General features: G+C 36.2%; 1 long non-coding RNA gene across 1 annotated transcript; it reads right to left on the bottom strand.

The window, feature by feature from the left end:
- Positions 1–1,211: 1,211 nt before the first annotated feature.
- On the bottom strand, positions 1,212–4,288 carry LOC116511091. The gene is made up of 3 exons (XR_004255717.1): positions 4,085–4,288; positions 2,097–2,169; positions 1,212–1,320 (listed from the first exon to the last, which is right to left on the bottom strand). It is a non-coding gene; the product is annotated as an uncharacterized LOC116511091 (long non-coding RNA).
- Positions 4,289–5,029: the final 741 nt, after the last annotated feature.

Below are 5,029 nucleotides of genomic sequence, written 5' to 3'. Positions count from 1 at the left end.
GCCAGCTGGAAGTTGCTCATAGTTCCAATGTTTTTTTTGCCTACATGTGGCTATTCTGTTTCTTTGTTTAGGTAAGGAAGAATCTCTGAAATGAGTCATGGATTGTCTTATTATGCAAATTTATCAGCCACCAAACTCCAATGGATTCTGGATCAGTGTACTCTCCATCATTTTGCAATCTACACAGTGGTTCTCCACCTTTTCATCATCATGGACCCCCTTTAAATACCTTTGGGGGTCATGGACCTTGGCCATGAACCCCCAAGACTTAACAAGATTGAAATCATAACATTTCTTCAAGCCTTCGCGAACCACCTATGGCGTCATGCCCCTCCCCCCGACAAGGTCCGTGGACCACAGGTTGAGAACCACTGATCTACACTAATAATTAATGGCTAGCTTTTAATCCATCCCTAGAATTGTCATAGTACCCCCAATTTCCTATTAGGTGTATTTACCTTTCAAGTAACTGTACCGTTAGTATCCTCTTTGTTGTATTTTACAAGAGATTATTGATGAAATATTGCAGTCTAAAAATACTCTTTCTCATTTATACATTATTGCTTTTCCATGGAATGGAATGTTCATTGGGGATTAAAAGAGAACAATTCAATAAGAGCAATCAGCATAAAATAAATAAACATTTTAGTTCCTAAATATTTCATTTCTAATTAAAATGACAATACAAATCAATATGCCAATGTTTTTGTGCTGAAACAACTGAAAGTATATATATCAAGACCAGCATTGCAATTTTTGCAGGAAAGCTATCTAGTGTATGAGCTGATACTAAACAGTTTTGCTGCAAATACCAGTCTGTTTGTGTGTGTGTGCATGTGTGTGTGTGAAGTTATAATGTAAATGCTTAACTTCTAGGGGAGGGGAGGAATATAGTAGGAGGAATAGAGATGAGGTGGCGCAGTGGTTAGAGTGCAGTACTGCAGGCTACTTCAGCTAGCTGTAGTTTGGCAGTTCAAAATCTCACCAGCTCAAAGTTGACTCAGCCTTCCATCCTTCCGAGGTGGGTAAAATGAGGATCCAGATTGTTGGGGAAAATGTTAACTCTGTAAACTGCTTAGGGAGGGCTGTAAAAGAACTATGAAGTGGTATATAAGGTTAGTGCTATTACTAAATGGTAATATACTATCTTTTTGGAATAATTTGGATTTAGATCCAGCTTTTAATTCCAATATTTTCAAACTTTTAAATTACCTGCTCCTTTCTGGCATGTTCCACAGATATAGTCATGTTCTTGATCAGTCTCAAAAGTCTGTTCCCTACAGAGAGATCCACTTTCCCATCAGCTTTGTTGCAGAAACGCTGAAACAAAAACAAAACAGGAATTTGGAAGCATTCACATTCCTGAAAATTAATGTTGGTTTTCCTGAAGTACAACTCAAAACTGAACAGGTTTCATAAAATACCCTTGCCAAGATCTTTTGAAAAGCATCATAATGTTCAGTTCTATACTGTAGGTAAATGTTTTTTTAAAAAAATGAAGTTACCAAACTGGCAGCCCTGCCTGCTTCTCTCTTTGGTATGGCATTCATTGGCTCCGAAGAGTTGTTTTTATTTTCAGAGTGTGTATTTTTAAAATTCTATTTATGTTCCAACTTAATCTTTACCTGGGCTGGATTTGTTTTTATTGCATGTCCAGTTTCAAACAATAGTTTGATTGCCAGTGAACGTATCAGGTCCTTACTTTTCTTTCATTATTCTCTTCCCATATATCAGCTTGTATAGTAGATGTCCTGATTTCTTAAATAAATTTCCTTTTATATCTAAATCAGGAAATTGGATTAAGTAATCCCTGGGACACTTTCCTAAATTAACAGCAGTTGGGAAACCTACAATTCATGGTATTGGAGTCAGAGGAAATTTGCTTTAAGAAACAAGAACATTTCCTCTGCAGTTCAAGAGAAAGCACATAAGTGAAGGGATTTTACTTATTTAGAAAATGATTATGCAGCCCATATCCTTAAATAGCTCCAACCAGCTAACAAATAAAAATATCCATAAAAGCAATATTAAAAACATAATTGATGTAATATCACAATCACAATAAAATTAAAAGAGATGAAATAAATATAATTTACCCTTCTCTAGATGGCTAAACCTAAGATGATGGATAGCTTCATCTCCAATGACAATTGATTCGTATGTGCCCTGCTATAGGAAAAGTTGTTGATTATTGATGCCAACAAGTAATAGGATCACAAAATTTATACCACTATTGTAGATTTGAATAAGAGTAGATGGTTCTATGAATTGCATATTGAATCTGAATGGTGCATTAAATCTGAGAAAGACTTAATGCACCATTCAGATTCAATACACTCTGGATTGTATTAGGCAGTACTGAAACTATGTCAATATAAGGATAAAATAGTTCTCGTGGCTGTAGTATTATGTATGCTATATGCCTATGAAAGCAAATTTATGACATATGTATCAAATACGACACCAACATTCATCAACAGCCAACATCTATTCTCAAAAGCACATCTCATTCTCATGTGGTGTTTGAAGGCTGCATAGGCTGTATATGAATGGGGTCTGCCTTTGTACGACTTCTGGATCCTTGCAAAACCATTGTGATAATGGAGTATGCTTTTAAATAATTTTTGAATGCTGCAGAGACTGTGAAAGAACATTCTCTGAAGCCACTGCAAGAACAAAGGATTGTGTGACCTGGAGCTGAGTTAGGTAGGCCACAGAGGGCTATTAAGAGAAAGGGAACACTGCCTAAAGGTAAGTGAAATGCAGCAGATCCTGTGGATCACACACAATTGGATTGTGTTATTTTAAATAAATGAATATGAAAACAATAGTTTCTCTTTTACTGGGATGGGTGGTGGGTTCTGACATGCCAGTAAAGTCAAATTAGGCATTTTTCAAATTTTTGATACATCAAACCCAAAGGGTTGGCCATCACTAGTATATATTATATACACAATACATTTTGCTGTTGTTGTTTGGACAAACAATATTTCTTGATTGTGAAAATCTGTGCTACAAAGAGATCACATTGCAGTAGGTTACAACTCCCTCAAGTCCTTCAATAGGATATTGTGGTCAATGCTACTATGGCAACCAGAAGTCTCATCAGAATCATATTCCTCTTTTTTTAGTAAAGCTCATCCATCACTGACCGGGATTTCTGAAGACCAAAACCTGATTCTAAACCCAACATTCAAGATAGTGTATTTCATCTATGAGCTCCTGGAGCTGCAATGCTGCCATCTCTTTACCAAATTGGCTAGATATGGAATATTGGGCAATTCAACCAGGTCCAATGAATGCCTTTTAACAAGGGACTCACCAGAGACTCCTTTAACGTGGCAAGGAAGAGAAACTGTTATCAGTGGCAGGATAGAGTCCTTTGAGGCCCTTATAAGGAAAGCCACTGACTATTATGAATTATTACAGGCAAAAAATCCATGGCTGGTTACAAAAGTCCCAGCATATATGGCTGCATCATAGGGCTTGGCTTGATATTTGTGTTTGTCAATCTATAAAACAATAGCAGTATCTATTTTTTTATTTTCAACCTGAATTTCCAGCAAGTACCCAACTAAATGTTTTCAACATTCTGAATGCCCCAACACTGGAAGTCTTTAAGAAGATGTTGGATAGCCATTTGTCTGAAATGGTATAGGGTTTTCTGCCTAGGCAGGGGGTTGGATTAGAAGACCTCCAAGGTCCCTTCCAACTCTGCTATTGTATTGTAACTTCTTATATTATTAAAACATACGTTACACTTAATTTCTAAACTGAAATATTGGACATATATAAGTATGCAGAATGTTGAATACTGACAGCTGTTGTAACTCACTTTTAATCTATATTGTTTTAATCTAAACTCAATACCCAGATGTCAAATAATAATTCTATTCCTGAGAGATAAATAACTCTTACAATGAACTACACTGGATAGATCAGCACCAAAGGAGCACCGTTTGAAAACCATTTTTTAAAACAATGGTATCTAGGAGATGGGCAGCATATACATTTAAGTAATAAACTGTGCATCATACCAAATTTAAAATCAAATGAAATGAATATGTGCCTGTGATATTTTTACCTTAAAGTATTGTATCACTAACAATTGAGGATTCCAAACATTTTCAGAGTAGAAGCAATGATGCTTGAATAGATCTGGTAAAGATACAGAAAGATCCTGTACTCACAACAAGCATAATCAGCCATTAACCGAGTTATATATCTTTCTGCTGGTTGGTCCTAGAAGCAAAAAAATTACATTCAATCAAAAATTACTATTCCAGAAATACAGGCTCCTCACCCAATTTCTGCTGAAAGCACCTAATATCCCAGAAACCTTTATAGCAGGAAAATACTGGCAAGGCTTTATGATATCACCAGCCCTTTATCCACTGACCAAGTGGCAGTTGTGGTTTAGCAATTGCAACCAATCAGGGTATAGAAGTGTAGTCTATGCAGCCAGACCTTAACAGTGAATTCTAAACCAGATCTCTGCTTTCATTTGCCGATACAAAATGTGGAGAGTTTCAACTAATACAAGAAAATCCTGCTTTTCATAGCTGAATTGTGGAATTTGATGCAATTAGATGTGGTCACCAATTTATTTAATATTTAAATTGGAGACCTAGCCAAATCTCTGGCTTCTAGTATTAGGGGCTACCAATTTAAGCTTACCAGTTATGAAGAAATAGCTAGAAGTGAACTGTCATCCTTATGCTCTATGGCTCAGGTTCTCAAAAGCATTTGATTGCCTAGTGGACTAGATGGGCCTTCTGCTTAATATGCCTTCCTACATTTTGATAATGTATTAGTATATAAGCCTGATATAAAATGTATGTTTCCCAAGTTCCATCTTACTGTACTGAATTGTATCTCTTAAGCTGTGAAAACATCACCCACAAGTGGCTACTAACACAATGAAATCAGGATGCAGAATACTAAGTGATACAATACTAAGTCATATTATGGGGGAGAAAAGCATATGAGATATGGAAATTGCTTTTGTTACTAGTCCAGTGTCCTAGGT

The sequence above is a fragment of the Thamnophis elegans genome, chromosome 7 (genome assembly GCF_009769535.1).
Source record: "Thamnophis elegans isolate rThaEle1 chromosome 7, rThaEle1.pri, whole genome shotgun sequence".
Classification (NCBI taxonomy): domain Eukaryota; kingdom Metazoa; phylum Chordata; class Lepidosauria; order Squamata; family Colubridae; genus Thamnophis; species Thamnophis elegans.
This window is presented reverse-complemented; position numbering and strand designations above follow the sequence as displayed.